Source organism: Rhincodon typus, chromosome 35 (assembly GCF_021869965.1).
Source record: "Rhincodon typus isolate 14 chromosome 35, sRhiTyp1.1, whole genome shotgun sequence".
NCBI lineage: Eukaryota > Metazoa > Chordata > Chondrichthyes > Orectolobiformes > Rhincodontidae > Rhincodon > Rhincodon typus.
In genome coordinates this window covers 7,464,503-7,482,490 of record NC_063366.1, presented here as the reverse complement: position 1 = coordinate 7,482,490, position 17,988 = coordinate 7,464,503, and positions in this window count along the sequence as shown.

Here is a 17,988-nt window from a genome sequence, read left to right as displayed (position 1 = left end):
TTTGTGATATTTCAGCACAGCTGGCCAGCCAGCATTTATTGCCCATGCCTAGTTACTATTGAGAAAGTTTTGGTGAACTGCCTTCTTCAACCTCTGTTCTCCACGCGTTGTGAGTTGATTCGCAATGTAATTCAGGAGGTAATTCCAGGTTTTTGACCCAGCGGCAGAAAAGCGGCAACAACATTCTAAGTAAGGTTAATGAGTGGCTTGCAGGCAAAATTGCAAGAGTGACATTCCGATGTTTTTGGCTGCTACTGTCCTTATAGATGCAAGTGGTCTTGGGTTTGGCAAGTGCTGTCTGATGGTCTTTGGAGAGATTTGGCAGTAGATAGTACTCATTGTTGCTACTGGTGTCAATGGTGGGGTGGATAATTGTTGGTGAGTCGATGTTTGTGGACTTACTTCCAATAAAAGTTGGCTGTTTTGGCATGGTGTCAAGCTTCTCGAATGTTGTTGGAGCTGCACCCATCCAAGCAAGTGCAGAGTATTGCATCACACTCCTGGCTGGTGCATGGTTGATTATAGACAAGATTTGGAGTGTCAGGAGGTGCGTCGCTTGCCATAGTATTTCAAGCCTCTGACCTACTTTTGGAGCCGCTGTTTTTATGTGGCAGGTCGGGTTGAATTTCTCGTCACTGGAAACCCAAGGACGTTGAAAGTGGGGATTCAGTGCTGTTAACACCATTGTCTGTCAAGGGTACGGATGGTTAGATTGTTTTCTATTGGTGATGGTCAGACCCTGGCATTTAGATAGTGTGAGCTTTAGTCCTGTAGAGTAAAATTAATCATTGGAAACAGGGAGAAAACGAAGGTTTTAAAGCTTTTTTTGTGCCTCTGAATGCAGTACAGAACCGAGAGACACACATACGCGTGCAAACATACACACAGAGAGATAGAGACACAGAGATAGAGACACAGAGGGATTAAAAAAAAAGATGGAGACAGACGCACCCTCATAGCAAATTGACAGGCAAATATGAGTGAGGAAATTTAATGTATATCCTATATGTAACAAATAAACTAATGGAGATGGAAAAATGTTGAAGGATCCCATCAATATAAGCCCTGCAATCACGTGTTAAAAATGCACCTGGGGTGATCAGCGATGCATTAATTTCAATTTTACCAAGTTCCAGGAAATGTGGAAAAATGGGATTCTCACAGTTTTGTGTCTTTATATCCCTTTCTTTGAACGAAAAGGAGTGGGATCAAGTCATACTTGCTCCCTTGGTGTACCATAACACAGGTTGATTAAAACTAACTAGGATATGGAAAGAGTCAGTGTAACGGCTATTTAATGAAGGAGGCATTCATAAAACATGAAATTGTACGTTTGTTAGCCTAACAGCCCTCACTTGGGTACATGCATTCATTAAGTGTTAGTTGCTGACATTAAAAGAAGACACATATAATCCAAACAAAAAACTGCAATGGTTTTCTGAAAGAAAATTAGATCTCGATAAATATATTGCAGATTTGTTCTACTCATATAGTAATCGTTGTTGACTAAGTCGAATCAGTCCCTCTGGTGTACTTAGTTTAGCAGAAGGCATTCAATCAGGAGTCACTGACAACTTCACATAGGTCATGATCATATGTCATTATGAGTATACATGGCATTTTGTTGACAAAGAGCAGTTTTATTTTATGAAAGCAAGTAACCTGTTCCCCATTGTGATTACTTGCTTACGCAGTTGCTTGTTGATGCAATAGTGAAGGCCACATGTGCTGATGACTTCAAGCCAAGGAGTGTATAAGAATATACAGGATTAAAGCTTAGATAGACACAAGTAGCTGTTACGTTTGTGGGTTACAGACAAGCTAGCAATGATAAAGGCCATGGAGTAAGAGAGTAATTGTCACAGAGTCATAGAGCCATATAGCATGGAAAAAGACCGGTCGGTCCAATTAATTCATGCCAGACATAATTGCAACCTAAACTAATCACCTGCCTGCTTCTGGTCCATAAGCATCTAAACCTTTCCTATTCATGTTCTTACCCACATGTCCTTTTTAATTTCTCATCGTGCCCACATCCACTGCTTCATCAGGAAGTTCATTCCACATGCGAACCACCTTCTTTATTAAAAAAAAATTGCCACTCATATCATTTTAAATCCTTCTCCTCTCACCTGTAAAATGTGCTTTCTATTCCATCATTCTAGGCAAAAGACAAATACGATTAACTCTATCAATACCCCTTCATTAGTTTGCAAATCTATAGGTCTCCTCTCAACCTCCTACGCTCCAGAGAAAATGGTCCCAGTCTATCCAGCCTTTCTTTATAACTCAAACCTTCTATTTTCGGCAACATCCTGGTAAATCCTTTCTGAACCCTCTCCAGCTTAATAGTATCCTTTGTAAAACTAAACAACTAGACCTGGACACAGTTCCAGAAGAGACTTCACCAATGTCCTGTACAACTTTAACATGACTTCCCAATCCCAGATAGCAGAGCAGTGTTGGATTTTGAAATTCTTTTCAGATGCTAGCAGGTCTCCAAAAAGCAGGAGGTGTCCATTTTCTCTACAGATATAAGAATCTCAAGCGTGAAAATAAACAATCTCTTTCCACTTTCAAGTTCTACATGTTGTGAATTTTATTTGATAAATCGCAGACCGTTTGTTAATTGTACTATACACAACCTGTGGTTCTTGCAAACAATTGAAAGTATTTGGTGAATAAAGATCAAGAAGCAGTGTTATCATCAGAATAATAATAATTCAAGCAAACTCTGGGCAGAGAGTCCTGCACAGCTTTCCCAGACTGTCAAGCCACAGGTTTTCTTATTGCCTGTGTGTCTCTGCATGTAATGGTGGAGGGATTTAATGTTTTAACTGGTAGAGTAATTTTCATCTATAACTAAATTGCATTTATATCTAATATGCAGCTATTTTTGCTAAGTACTGTGAATAATTCGGTGATTTTAGTTTACCTGGGTTCGGAATGCAGTTGAATTAAGAAAAGACTGCATTTTTTTTTGCGATCTTTGCCTTTTGTGACAACTCCTTGAATAGCAGGATTAGATTTTCAGTGAGCTTCCTTGGTAAGGCGAAACAAATGATTAACGAACAACAAAAAAGAAGTTAGGACAAATTTTCAAATTGTCCCTTCAAATGTCTCTTTTAATTCACAAGTCACAGCTTGAAGCAACTGCTAAAAGAAGCATAACTCGTTTTATTCAAGATTAAACTGAGCTTTTGATTCCAGGGAGTAGGCGTCTTTGAGGCTGGAAGATGATCTGCGCATTTTTTCTTTGCTCATTCTCTGTGTCTGTGAAATTTTTTTCCAACTATCAAGTGCTTGGCTTCCAAGAATCAATCACACATCGCTTGGCCAACAAAAGACCTCTGTTATTCAAAACTGTCAGCTGTCAACAGAGCAATCAATTCTTGTGGCCAACAAGAGCTGCATCAGTAAAAACAGTCAGCTTCAGATAATGTGTGAGATAAGCTTTCATTGTTGTTAATGCACCAGTTGTTTCCAATGTCTGCAATGAGTGTCAGTTTTGTTGCTTCTGAAACTGTAGCCATTCTTTAAAACACTTCCTTTTGTGTAAGTGTTTGTGTGTTATTAAAGTGTTTTTTTTCTCTCGCTCTCTTTGACAATATACAACTGTATCTTTTAAACACAAAATTAAAACGAATTAATCACTCAGTACCCGTGAATGTTCTCTTCTACTGTAAAACATAAATTTTATAAAATGACGATCACCTTGCTAAACTTTGCAAACGCTGGTGACGCAGCATCTAATGGACCACGTGTGTTTTAGCAGCTTACTTTAAGTCAAGGCCAAATTGCATTAAGGAAAGTTTAATAAATAATCAGTAGTTTGCTTTTGTAAAAGAAGTATATTGTCTTATGAGAAATTTGCACAACTTGGAAGTATACCTATTTATATTCAGAAGAATAAGAGTGTTTTGTATACATTAAATATATGGTTATAAGTAAGCTGAACAGCAGAGACGTAATGATTATGTTTGCTTTTTATTTAAAATCATAACTGAGAAGTAAAATGCTTTGGCAAGTCTGACATTTATTTCCCATCCCTTGTTGTCGTTGAAAGGTATTTTTTGAGCTGCCTACTTGAAAAACTATATGCCATTTGCTGTAGGTCGACCCATAATACCGTTAGGGAAGGACTTCCAAGGTACAGACCCAGTGAAACTGAAGGAATGTCAATACATTTCCTACTCTGAATTGTTTGTGGCTTGGAGCAAATCTTGCGATTGGTGATGTTCCTATGCAACCTCTCTGTAAGTCCTGCTAGATGGTACAGGTAGATTTTAGTAAATGCTGCCTGTGAGTCTTGGAGAATATGTGACGACACTATGGTTTTAAAAAGTACATTTTGTTCTTTTATTTTAATGATAAAGTATTGAAAAAGAGGTGCAGAGTGATTTACTGAGAGCCACAAAATTAAAGAATTTGTGAGGCCGTGCTATTTCTTATTTAATTTGGAAAATAGAAGCTGCCTAAATGGGTAGGGTTAATCTCCCACAGAACCAGGGTTATTAGTTTTAGTTTTCCAGTATCACTTGTTGGGGTGTTGCACCTGTGTTTGGAAGTTGCAGAACATCTCTCCCTGCTGCGCTTTCTCGCAGAATTTTCACCTTTTTATTCTTGTTTTCCTTTGCTCCTGGAGTACTAAAATTGCATCTGGGAGAATTGGATTTACTAAATTTGCTATTGCCAAGTGTTTGTTTTTGGGATGTTACTATATTGGAGCAGTTAATTAATTGTAGTTAATAGCAATTATTTAATAAGCATTTCGACGGACTTACTGTTAAGCCAAATATTTTCTTTTGACTGCCTTTAAATGGTAGTGCAAACATAAATGAAGTTTTGTTAATGTCGAGCAGTTTGACCAATCAAAATGCATGTGGAACGCAACACCTTACAGTCACCTTTAAAACAATAAAAGCTAAGGGTCTAGACTGTGTTCTGAAAACATTATGAGTGGATTTCGTTTACTCTATAACAAAATGAGGACACTTGTCGGGGTCAAAATTGTTAATTATAGGTTGTATTTATAATTATTGGACTCAAAGGCAGTGAATGGTGATTCCGATTTTCTTTTAATGAGGGTTTTGAATTCCGTTGGTTTAAACAGGGTGTGCCTTTTCTAATAATTGCTCTTTCAGTCATAAAGAGTTTCCTAGGGATGGAAGAAGTCACTTTGGGAGTTTTACTGAGAACGAAGAAAGCAAAGTTTTGGGAATTGGCAAACAAGCGGAGTGGGGATTGCCTGTGCCTGTGAGGAAAGGGGAAACAATTGTGGCAAACCTCAGCATTTACAATTATTACGAATGCTACTCGAATCTCTGTAAATGGCAAAATTTCAATTGAACATGAACAGCTTAAACGTGAAAATCAAATGAATCAGTTTGAATTACGATTGAAAGCAGAGGAAAAGCACAAATAGACAACAGCTCTAGCAGCAGAAAAGGAAAAGGAAGGAATAGCATCAGCAAAAGAAAAATAAAGGTAAGTATGGCCCTAGCAGAAGAATGGGAGGAAGAGAGGCATTTCGAATTTCGAGGATTAGAAGTGAAATCATAAACTCTGAGAGAGTGTGGCACTGTCAGAGGGTTAGTACTGAGGGAGTGCCACATTGTTAGAGGGTCAGTGCTGAGGGAAGTCTACATTGTTAGATACAGTGCTGAGTAAATAGTAGACTATTTTATAAATTGTTGAAAGGCTTTGGAAATCTGAAGCACAAATGCACTTGAGGGTCCTGGTTTAGAATTCTCTTAATGTTAACCTGTAGGTTCAGTTGGCAGCTGGGATTGCAAATGCAATGTTAGGGCTTGTCGTATGAGCACTGCACTCCATTTGGTGTAGGTTCCGTTGACATCACCTTCCAACCAAATTGAAAATGATTTCCACTGTCTCTGAAATCTTTGCACTTGATGGCATAAAATATTTAACTAAATGCTTGGCATGACAGAACAAACATCCCTAAACAGAGACTTGAAGCTGAAAGTTAGCTTACAGTCATCATAGCTAAGATTAATAGAAAAGACTTCGAATAAAGATGGTACCATTTTAAATGAGAATGGGATTTTGACTTGTTGGGAAATACTTGGTATGGAGAAGCATCAAGATAAACAAACCAAAACGTATAATTCTGAAACCAGACAAGTAGGTACAGGTATTGATAGTACAGGAAGTTGCCTTGGCGACATGGCAAAGTTTGGCATTCTTTGTGAACTATCAGATGAGATGCATGCATACATTCCAGGGCTAGAGGTCACAGTCCAAAAATAGAGTTCGCAGTCTAAGAATAAACGTAAGCCATTCAGGTCAGGACTGAGATGAGGAAACAATCTTTCACTTTGAATTGTGAACCTGTGAAATTCTCTCCTGCAGAAAGCTGGTGGGGCCCGTTCGCTAGGTATATTCAAGAGGAAGATGGGCGTGGCACTTACGGCTAAAGTTACCAAGGGGCATGGAGAGAAAGAGGGAATGGGATACTGAAATTGCGTGATCAGGCATTATCATATTGAATGGTGGTGCAGACTCGAAGGGCCGAATGGCCTACTGCTGCACTTACTTTGTATGTTTCTATGTTTCTAATTTTATATTCATTTTTCCGAAATGGAACAAGCTCTGATTATTTATTTATGTATCTTCTAACACGTATGTTCAATTCTCTGTGAGCCTAACAATTGATCTTAAAGGAGTTCCAGCACAGTAACTCTTAGCACAGTCTGAGTTATTAAGTTAAATATTTCCAACCGCAGAATCCGTAGAAATTGTGGATATCATTTTCTGAAGCTTGTGAGCACGGGCTAGCTGAGAAATTATAGTTTCAAATTTACTGCTATTGTTGGTTTTCTGATGTTTAAACTCTCAGTGGTGTTTCAATGTTATTCCCTTATTATCCTTTCTTCTCAATCGCGAAGACGTCTAGGCTTTTCTAGATTAATTAGACAAGCCTTTTTTCTTACTTTAAGGAAAACTTCTGACTCTGAAGCTTCACTGTCTGTTTGTTGCCGGGTTGGATTTCGTTCACTTGGCTAAATGGTTGTTTTTCAAAGCCGTGTGAAGCCAACAGCGTGAGTCGAATTCCCAAAATGGCTAAGATTAACATGATGGACTCTCGCCTGAGATGAGATGGTCCTCAAGTTAAATCACCAGCTGTAATCTCTCTCTGCTGAGAGACGAGCTCTGTTGTTTAGTAAAATAATAGCAACTTTATGTATTCCTTGAATCCATCTAACTAATACTGCACTGATTTATGTTCAGCTGCCATGTTCTATACCATGCATTCTAAGGCATATTTGTTATTGATGTTGCTTCTTGTTGGGGTTGGGAAGCACGCAGTTAGAATTTGGTGCTGTTAAACTTCTTGGGGGAGGTAGCGGGGGCGGAGACCAGTGTCTGGTCCCTTTAGAAGATGATGTGTTTCTTCTACGTTTAGAGTTGCAAAAAAGAAATCTGTTGGCAGCAGCTTATGGGTTTGCAGGTGCACAGAAAGCATTCTAAATGAAACACGTATATCAAAACACCGTACAGTTAACAGGCCAAGCACAAATTTTGTTTTGTTATCAAGGCAGCAAGTCTCGACTTTAGCCAGTAAATTTGAACAAGGCATTTAGATAGCAAAAACTTATAAACTTTAAATCTAGAGATAACACAGTGGAGCAGGAAAATTGACGTTTCTGGTCGGGAACCTTCTTCAGAAATGCTGCCTGGCCCGCTGTGCTCCTCCAGCTCCATATTGTGTTATCTCTGACTCCAGCATCAGCAGTTCTTACTATCTCAACTTTAAATCTGATGATTTTGACAATGTAGGACCAATCCTGTATATATATATTTAAATATACCATCAAGGGTATAACAGAAGATAGCAGTCGGACAAAGAGGGAAGAGTGAACTGTCATTCGCCAGAGTAACAGGTCTCAGCTCTCAGGAGAGAATCGCTGGTTCTCACAGTCCTCTTTAAGTTTTAGGAATAAGACCATCTAAATCAAAGGCACCAACGGCACAACTAGCTAATATATCTGTAAGAATGATTGATGGAGAAGGCGTTCCTGACAGAACATTCGATGGAGAAGCCACAGAACATTCCATAAGACAAGTAACCTGATTGTAATTTCAAGAGATTAAATTCTGGATTCATTTATTGTTTCTTTTTCTTTAAGTGGGACTTCTTTTATTGGAACAGCATACTATTAGAATCGTGTTTTCTTTCAGAACAGTTAGTAGTTAAAAGGGATTTATTCAGTTTGTTAATAGTTCAGTTAATTTATTCACGGTTAGAATTTTCATAAATAAATTGTTATTTCATAAATAAATGATTGTAACGTGAGAGTCAGGAGTTTACTTTATTTAAAAAATATCAGTTGCTGAAAGGCAGATTACACCAGTTTTCGCACTCCTTCTACAGATTATCGTGCGAAATGCTCCTCTTTGGGTTTTTCAATCTTAGTTCTCAGAAGGGGATCAACCTCCACTTTATGACATTCTGTAACCTCAGTATCACGATTTAGAATTGTTCCCGCCACTCTACTTTTGCTCAAAGCTACACGCTTCATCAAGGCTTTGCCGATTGGTTACTATCCCCTCATTTTGATCTCTTACGAAGTTTGTTTTCTTATGGTCTTGGAAGATGAGATGGATACTTAATTACGTTAAAGTTGCAATAGAAATACACTTTCATTCTTATTCAGTTTTTGTGCATTCTCTAGCACCTAAACGTGCTTTTTCTGCCTTCCATTTTCAACTTGTTGTGTCTCCCTTGTGAATTTTCTGTAGATCTCTTATTCTTCTGTCAATATGTCAAAGCGCTTTACAACAATACTAACAATCTTCACGTGAACTATATGAGAGAAGAAAAACATTTAGCATAACGTAAAGGAACATGTGTTGGCGAAATCATCAAGATTGATCTTACTATTTGACATGGAAAGAAAAGCTTCCAGCCGTATTAATCAATGACAAAAGTGATGCATGTTTATCTTTGTTTTTCTTTTGTTTCTCAGCTTGAGAAGACAATTAACCACATAAGTATCAGTGAGGCAGTAGCATTATTATTCAAATTTTCTGTTGTCCCTGTTAATATACCCTGTCTTTGAAACGCATAGTTTGAGAATATGGATTTCTTAAGTCCACTGACACTACTTGTGATTTTGTAATAACATTTAGTAATCGACATAATGCACAACAATAACACGCGAGAAACAATGCCAAACGTGTCACAAATAATGGCAAAAATGTTGAATTAAGACATCTTTAAAATAAAGGGAACTTTTGTATTACAGTGTTTCTTTTTCAAGTCACCAGCTGACTAGCATCCTTCCCTAACACCTATGTGATTTCAGAAGCACTATAGGGTGTCACTCTGCGAAGTGAAATTTCAGACTGAAATGGCAAGCAAATATAACACAAAATTAACCATAAAATGATATACTGACATGCAGTTTTTTTTTTCAATTCACCTGTCTGAAGGTGTACTAGAAACCATAAGCATACTTTTAATATAAGAAGTCTCAACTAGAAACTGGCACAAACCATTTGTTTATATTAATTTGGCCCACCAGGCATTAAATGGGTGTTGATTTTTTTCATATGTAATGGAATTATACACCCTGCATTGTGATCTCTTTTTTCTCTCATAGTACCTGAGCAGCTTTTGATCTTCGCTGTGGTAATGTTCAAGAGTCAAAGGTTAGTAACTGTTTGAGGTATACTATTTCAACTATTCACAGTCCTTTGAGCGAAGAATTGTTCTAAATTGACCGAATTACATGAGGTATAAGTATCTCCAGTTCTTTACTTTCCAGCAGCACTCTTGCCATCCTTTTGGCTAAACTATGTCAAACGTATTTACAATTAAATCCTCAGATAAATAGTCAACAACTCAACTTGAGCAGTAATAAAATTGCTTTAAGTTCAGAACCTGGGCATATTTTTGGAAAAATACGTGTAAAAACAATGTTTAGATGGGGCTCGAACACATTATAGTGCAAGTCCACTACTACAGTAATAAGAATTGTTGACGTTTCACAAGTTTTATGTTCTCAAATCACTTGAATTAATCTATATGACAATGTTTGTTTTTACTGGCATTAATTTGATCAATGATTAATCTGAACTGTGTGAACCATATTAATAATATGCACGTCACAAGATTTTCTTTTCGTTGTTGATCTCTTCTACTTTATAAGCTAAGCTATAGTTGCATGATTGTAGCGTGTAACAGCTACTTCAAATATTAAAGTTGTCCAATAACAAGAATAGTTACACCTTCCATCAATGTTAAACACGCTATCCAAAGAAGAAATTGCAGAAACTTAAATTAATCTACACTTTTTTACACGAACATTGTAAAATACACCAACTGGAAAAGCAGACAAGTGCGAATCTAATCAAGTTCCTTGAAGCTTGCTTTAAATACCCACAAAGCTGTTACTCATCTTTGAATCATCATAATCCTGGCGCTCCCTTATCACAGTATGGTGTATCTTTAGCCCAGAGAATGTGGAGATCTGAAAAAATAATCGCCAAATCATTAAGAAAAGAGAAATGTAGACAACTCAAAACAAATCAGACTAACTTTTAAAATAGCATGATCATTAGAGCCACCAAAAATCGTTCCAAACAACAACATGCATGTCCAGTAGTAAAGCAGCATAGCTATTAAACTGTTACTCGTATGGATAACTGAATAAAGTAAATTATCCGGGACACCAAAGACCACGAAAAGAGGATAGTAGAAGCTTAGAATTTGTGTAAGTGTCTGTTGATCCATCGTCTGAGTGAAATAATGATGATGGCGTTGATAGAAATAGCTCCAATACACAACTGAATGAAGCTGACTGAACGGAGCCCTATTAGTAACGTTTCTAGGAGCTCACAAGAGAACTCGTGAGATTATGCAATGGCCATCATTAGTTACGATCCCTTAAATTAGTCTTTTTTAACTCTAATGACTTTTGTATCGTAGAAAATGCACAGTTACAAAATGGAAGCAGGCCATCGACTCCAAGTAGTACAACTCAGCATTTAAATTATTTTCAAATCACATCTGCTCATGTTATATCCAGAAAATGCCAATATATTTTATTGATACCCCGTTTAGTTTGAATTTGAACGTTGCCATAGCTGGCCAAGGCCTAATTCTGCAAGATAGTAGAACAAATCACACCCTGCAATGATGATTTACGTCCTTCTCTTTTTTTAGAATTTCTTACATTTGCTTTACATCTATGATGCATTTCTTTTACACTGTTGACGATAACAAAGACTGTGGCTGTGTACCCCATTCCATTATTTCACAAATCATATTTTTAAACAGATATAATGGTGCACGTACATCGATCTTTGATTCCAGCAGCGTATATAAATGCATTATTTTACTTAAAAAAAGTCTATTCTCCATAGACATTGATATCAACAATACAAAGATTTCGCTGAAATGTCGTGAAGCTCTGGTTAGCTCTGGAAGATAGTTTTCTATCTTGTTACTAGGATTCCTTTCAGATGGAATGTGAGTGGACCTTGAAAGAGGCAGAAGCAATTTGCGATGTCAGAACAGTTCCAGTGATCCGGTATTTTATTCCAGTATTAGAAATGATACAGGGTGGAAGTGCTCAGGCTGTTCTCATTCGAGCAGAGGGGGATTTCGAATTTAGTAGTTCGTAGTTTGCTCTCGTCGTCAAAGGAAAATAAAGTTTGTGTCATTTGATATCACAGATTTCTCTTTCGTTTTAAGTACACACAGACACACACACACACACACACACACACACACACACACACACACACACACACACACACACACACACAGACACACGCTGATATTCTTGGTCACAATCCCTCCTCCTCATTCACACAAGCGTTGACCAGACCGTATCATCCATGACTAACATCCCTACCGCCACCAATCTCGTGAGACAATGCATTAACTCCACAGAGGAAACTCCATTTCTGATATTAAATACTTGGGCTGAAAACCTTGGCTTTCTGAATCTAAAAATATCAAAGATAGCAACGTTCAAAAATATTCAAAACCATACAGTGGCAGTTTCCGCCCCCCCATCTTCAATGTTTCTGGCACTAATTCAACAGCTTTAATTAAGTGATCACATAGTAATCATGAATTAAATGAAAAAGGCACATGTAACACCTTTAGAATTGTCTGTCAAGTGTAGGCAGACCCAATTAAATCCAGCAACAAATGAGAATCAGGAGAATCATACTTCCACATTCTTTAAGAAAGCAACCTGCTTTTCTGACAAGGGCAGATGTACATGTGTCTCAAGAAATGCAGCAACGTGGCTGTATGTTAGCCATTTGTGGGCACCTAGGAGACAAACGAGTAAATTTACAACATTCCATAGATGTTATGAAACAGAAAATCATTTCAAAAATTCAAAGTGTTGTTGCCCTGGGTTAATTGAAGCACACTGAAATCCTGTCCTGAATTAGTGTCCTCAACAGTACTTTCAATGACATGAAACGGGCGAAGGGAAGTTACATTTCTTTCTCTGTCCGTCTAAAGGCAACTGAAGTTAAAAAAAGAAAATGTTGTCAAAATTTGAAACTGACCTTTCGGATCAACTCAAATCTACTAAGGGTTTTCTTGATTTTCATGAAGCATTATGTCAAACTTGGAATCCAAATGCCTCTTGTACAGATAAAGCCGTTCCAAGATGATCTACATAATTCGCTAAAGGTGTTATTTTAATTCCTGCTGCAAACTCCCTGCGGAGACAGAATCGTCGTCATTTGAAACAATTTCTCTGAAAATTTGCTCAAAGTTCATTCATAAATGAAACCCAACAAAGAACCAGCCAAACTGAAGGAACTGCATCTCAATTTCCACTTGCACAGTTTACCATTTTCGGGATTCAAAATTGATTTCAATAGCCTGTGAACTCTACACTCCGCCATAATTACACAGACTTCCTTACACCACAACTGTCCACTCCCCGTCAAATCTTGCATTAATGCTATGATACACAGGGATAACTTTACTCTTTGGTGATATCAAATAAGTGTCTCCATATCCACGGGAGCTAACTTCCACAGGAATGATGGGTTTGTTGGGTACAGAGAGGTGACTCTGTCGCCCCGTGGTGTTCATTTTATAACTATGCTTGGGTAGTAGTGATCATTTTGCTCAAGGCTAGAACCCAGGTTATTGTCTTTTTTTTAGGTTATATTCTACCTAGGGTAAGACTCTTTGAGGGTGTACGTAGTTGCTAACAGTTTGATGTGTTGCTTAATAAGTCAATTCATGCGTTTCACTAAGCCAGTTGCTTGTGTGTTCTGGATAGTTATAATGGAACATGATATGCCCACTGGATCCATTATCAAGTGGTAATTGGCGCACTGCTTGTTTTGTAAAATTTGACCCATTATCAGTTTGTATTTCTGTTGGCTCCCAGTATCGTAAAATCAAATTTGTAACCCTTTTATTGTACTGGCTCGCTTTGCTTTCACAAAATCTAGTTTGATTACTAGGCCCGAATAACTATCCAACATATTGAAACTAAATTGATACCGTTGTTGCAAGGGCAATTGCCTAAAAATGTCCAATTGCAGCACCTGGCGAGATCCTGTGCTTAAGCAAATACATACTAAGTGCTTCACCTGCAAGAAGATTTTGTTTTCACTTTCTGCAAAGTATTTCATTGTCTCACTACTGTAAAGGAAATGCCAGTGTCAGTTGAATGCCTCATTCCACCTTCCATTGTTTTGTGCCTGGGGTACACAACTATCTAGTTTTGATTTGTACTTACATGCCGAAGTTCTTGAGCTCTGCTTCTGCACTTAGCTGAGCAGTATGCATATTTGTAAGGCTACCAGCTCCCCCTTTCTGCATAGCCACGAAAGAGGTATTCTTTGTGCGCTCATCGACATAGGATAGAGTGATAGAGTGTCATTGGGGTTCTTGCCAGATTTTGTCCCATAATGGTTGACCCAAAAGGATTTTTTTTCCTGTATTATATAATTTTTGCATTGCAAGTTCGCCATCCAAACGGTCGTATAATTAGCAACGGACCAGGACAATTCAATATGCAATATTTTCGATTCTGATTCTCGAGTGAGGGCTGCATCTTCTAGCTTCGCCGAATGACTGGAGCCACACATACCTTACATGCCTTCCTATTCTATTATAGGCTGCATCTTTCGCTCACAAACTGCAGATCCCCGGTAATGCTTGCTATTATAGTTGGTTGCAGAGCCATCAGTAACCCGAGCACTCTTCTTGTCGCCTGCATTTAACTGTTTAAAAGTTAATGATCATAATCCTGGCGTTCACCTGTCACAGTATCGTGTATCTTCATCCCAGAGAATGTAGAGATCTGAAAAAATAATCGCCAAATCATTAAGGAAAGAGAAAGGTAGACAACTCAAAATAAATCAGGATAACTTTTAAAATAGCATGATCGTTAGATTCACCAAAAATCCTTCCAAGCAAAAACATGCATGTCCAAAAACATTTTACTGGCAAGTTAGGAATGAGGGTCAGGCGGTGGAAGTGTTCCTTTAAAATTAATTAAACTGGTAATCTTTGCATAGAGACATGAATATTTTTCCCTTCACTTGGCTACCTTGTCTGGAATGTACCATTTCCATTTTACTATGGAGCTTTGTTCTGCTCGTCCAACCTTGTTGGTGGCACCTTCAGCAAACACACATGTCAAAATGGAGAGTTCTGAACTTAAAAGTACTTAATCTGTTCCAGTCCGTTTCCATTCGGTTTCCACGAGTCCCCTGTAACACGTTAGTAGCTGCTTCTAAGTAGACCGTAGTTTTGTGCAGCTTCTTGCAGCCTGCAGGACTAAAATCCGAGTGGAGACTGCCTTTATGGCTGATATTGCCGTAGGCTCAAAATTGCTACATTATCTGAAATGGGTGTTGCAATTCAGGGGGTGGCGTGGGTGCATCTCTTGGACAGCAAGCAGCACAAACTTATTGCTTATGCATCCGCCCTCTTCGCAGCTTCAAACTGCCTATGTTGTAATGAATCATATTTAAATCCTGTCTCTTCCTGTGTAACAGCACAAATGGGTTGCAGCTAGTTAGTCAAATGCGGTATGTGCCTTCTCCAATAACCTAACAGTTCTGCAAAGCTTTCGGCCACCTCTATAGTGTTCAGGCATCTTACTGATTTTGATTTTTTTTTAACTTTATCAGTGATTACACATTCTCCTTTTGACTCATTACATACCTAGGAAAAGAACACTCTGGCTTGGCCATTACATTTTCTTGGCAGTGTTTTCAGCTAACCTGTGGCATCCAGACATTTATGTCTCACAGATAGGCTTTTCCTGTGACAGTGTTCCCAGTCCACTGATCCGTAGAGATCATAATTCAGGGCTGGATTTTTGTACAGGGCTCCTTTACCTTAGAGGTCCTCCATAAGGGAAGAAATATTGAGCACTCGTGGCTCCGTGAGCCAGGTTAACAAATTCCTTAACTATTCTCTTGCTTTCTGATGAAACATCCTTCCAAGCCCGTGCAATTCTGTCAGAGTGTAGTACAGGATAAACCAGGTATGCTGCGGGGCCAATTGGCCAAGCGACTTTGCCTTACTAGTTATTAACGGGTGCGCTAAGGTTACAATACCACCAGAGAGGTCTCTTTTTTCCCATTGGTTCACTCATTCTAAGTCAGATCGAATGCAAACTGTCCCCATTCCATTTATCCCAACTGGATGTAGCTAATAATGAGTGCACTTTCATCGAATTCACTTTTCAACTTCGTTTTGTTCACTAGTTTTTATACTGAACTGTATCTGATTTCAGGCTGTACTACTCTGCTTTTCGTTTGCTTTTCTTTGACTTTATCCACCCTCGCATGTGCAATCGGAGCCAATAACGCCAAAGCTGGTTTATGTTGTTCTGGCACAACCAGTGCAGCAACATTTTACCATTTCCCTCCTTTAATTCTCACGTATAAGGAGGCCAGGTAACAAGAGTCCAACCTGTACAGTTTGCTTATGGAAGTCCGTTTTGTCATATGGTGCTGTTGGGACTTTGCTCCTAATATTTTTCCCAAAACTTCGCGAAACCTAAGTCAGACAACTGGTTTGCTAGCGCCCTGAACCCATCATTGGAAGACCATCTCAATATCCTTCACACCCTCCGCTACCCCTCAAACCCATGTCTATGATCTTGAACATTTTGCTCAGAATGTGCCACGTGTGCCAAATGTAACGTTAGGTTCAAAGATCTTAAACAATTATTTCACATCTGATGAATAAAAGAAGAAACATTTGTTTCCATACAGCACAAGTTGATACACACCATACACATACACACACAGAGAGAGAGAGAGACAGAGAGAGAGAGAGAGATTGGAACTCATTATCATCATATGCGAACTTATACATAGATTGGAACTTATTATTAGCTGGAAGAACTTAGATACGCCAAAACAAGCGAGTTTCACAATTTCTCCTCTGTCAGGGATTCCTTTACGATGGCTGGCACTCGGAACTTAATCTCAATTTCAACGGCACCAGCTGTAAGCCCAACCTGGCAGTAAATTCCAATCGGAAGTGCCCAGGAGAAATAGTATTCTGGATTTGAAGTTACGTGCTGAATTTCCCCTCTCTGAGAACTTTCCATCTGATCAAAAACAAGCCCAGTTATCAATGCAAACCATTCACCTTCTTTAAAAAAAAAATAAACGTCTGTTCCCACGTACATTTCACTCTCCTTTAATTGCTTATGGCTTTATCAAATTAGCACTTAATGACCTGATTTGGCGATATCATTTCATGATTCATACATGGCATTCCTCCCTTGATATCTTCGAACTCGATGATCAAGGTTTTACATGATCATGTACACGATATTCTATAGTTGCAAACAGTTTTCAGATGAGAGTGAAAAGTTTTAAAAGGGAACTAAGGCTCAATTATTTTCACATAGAAGATGATGCGTGTATGATATGAGCTGCCAGAGGAATTTTTGGAGGGTGATGCAATTACAACATTTGAAAAGCACCTGGATGGGTATATGGATAGGAAGGGTTGAGAGGGATATGGAACAAATGCTGGCAAATGGGACTAGATTGATTTAGGATATCTGGTCAGCATGGACGAGTTGGACTGAAGTGTCTGTTTCCATGCTGTCTAGTTCTATGACTTATGATTAGATATGTGACAAGTTAACAACCCATTATAGATTTTAGTAAAACAAGAAACAAATAATTAGCAGGAATGAAATAACTGAATGCCATACAACGAGAGCACTGCTGAAGGTTTCAGTTTCTGCACCATTTCGGTACAATTGATTGGTTATAAATTACCTGAATGGCAAGATTGGTTTCATGCTTAACTGATCATGTTACGTTGAAATACATGGAGAGTTTATGCATGGATTCTCCAGGTCTTCCTTCACTTTAAGTCATCTTCTGGGTATTCATCTGGTTTACCCAGCGACCCTCCTCAAGCCCCATTAATCTCCAATGATCCCAACCCAATGCTTATGTTACTTTAACTTTACCTACAATATGTGGTTATTTTAAAGCTAGTTTCCCTATGGGTTATGTGCCAGTGTTTTGTCATTTTTTTCTACTCTTCTAAGCCACAATAACCATTTTGTAAAATAGGTGTACATATTTGCTCTTGTTTTCAGTCAATCGGAGAATATGGGTGTCGCTGACTGACCTCAATTCTTTTTTACCTGTCCGCAGTTTCATTTAAAAAGCTGTTGGTGAGCTGCCTTCTTGAACTGCTGTGCTTCACCAGCTGTAGGTTGACCCATAATGCCACTGGTGAAGGAATTTTAGAATTCTGACCAAGCAACAGTAAAGGAATGATTATATATTTCACATCAAAATGTTGAGTGGTTTCGAGGCGAACTTGTAGGGAGGTAGCTTAGTTCCCATGTTTCTGCTAGTATATTCGTTCTAGGTGGACATTTTCATAGGATTGGAGGTTGTTGTCTAAGGATTTTTGATTATTTTTTGTAATGCATTTTGCAGATACTATACACTGTTACAGCTGAGCGTCGGTGA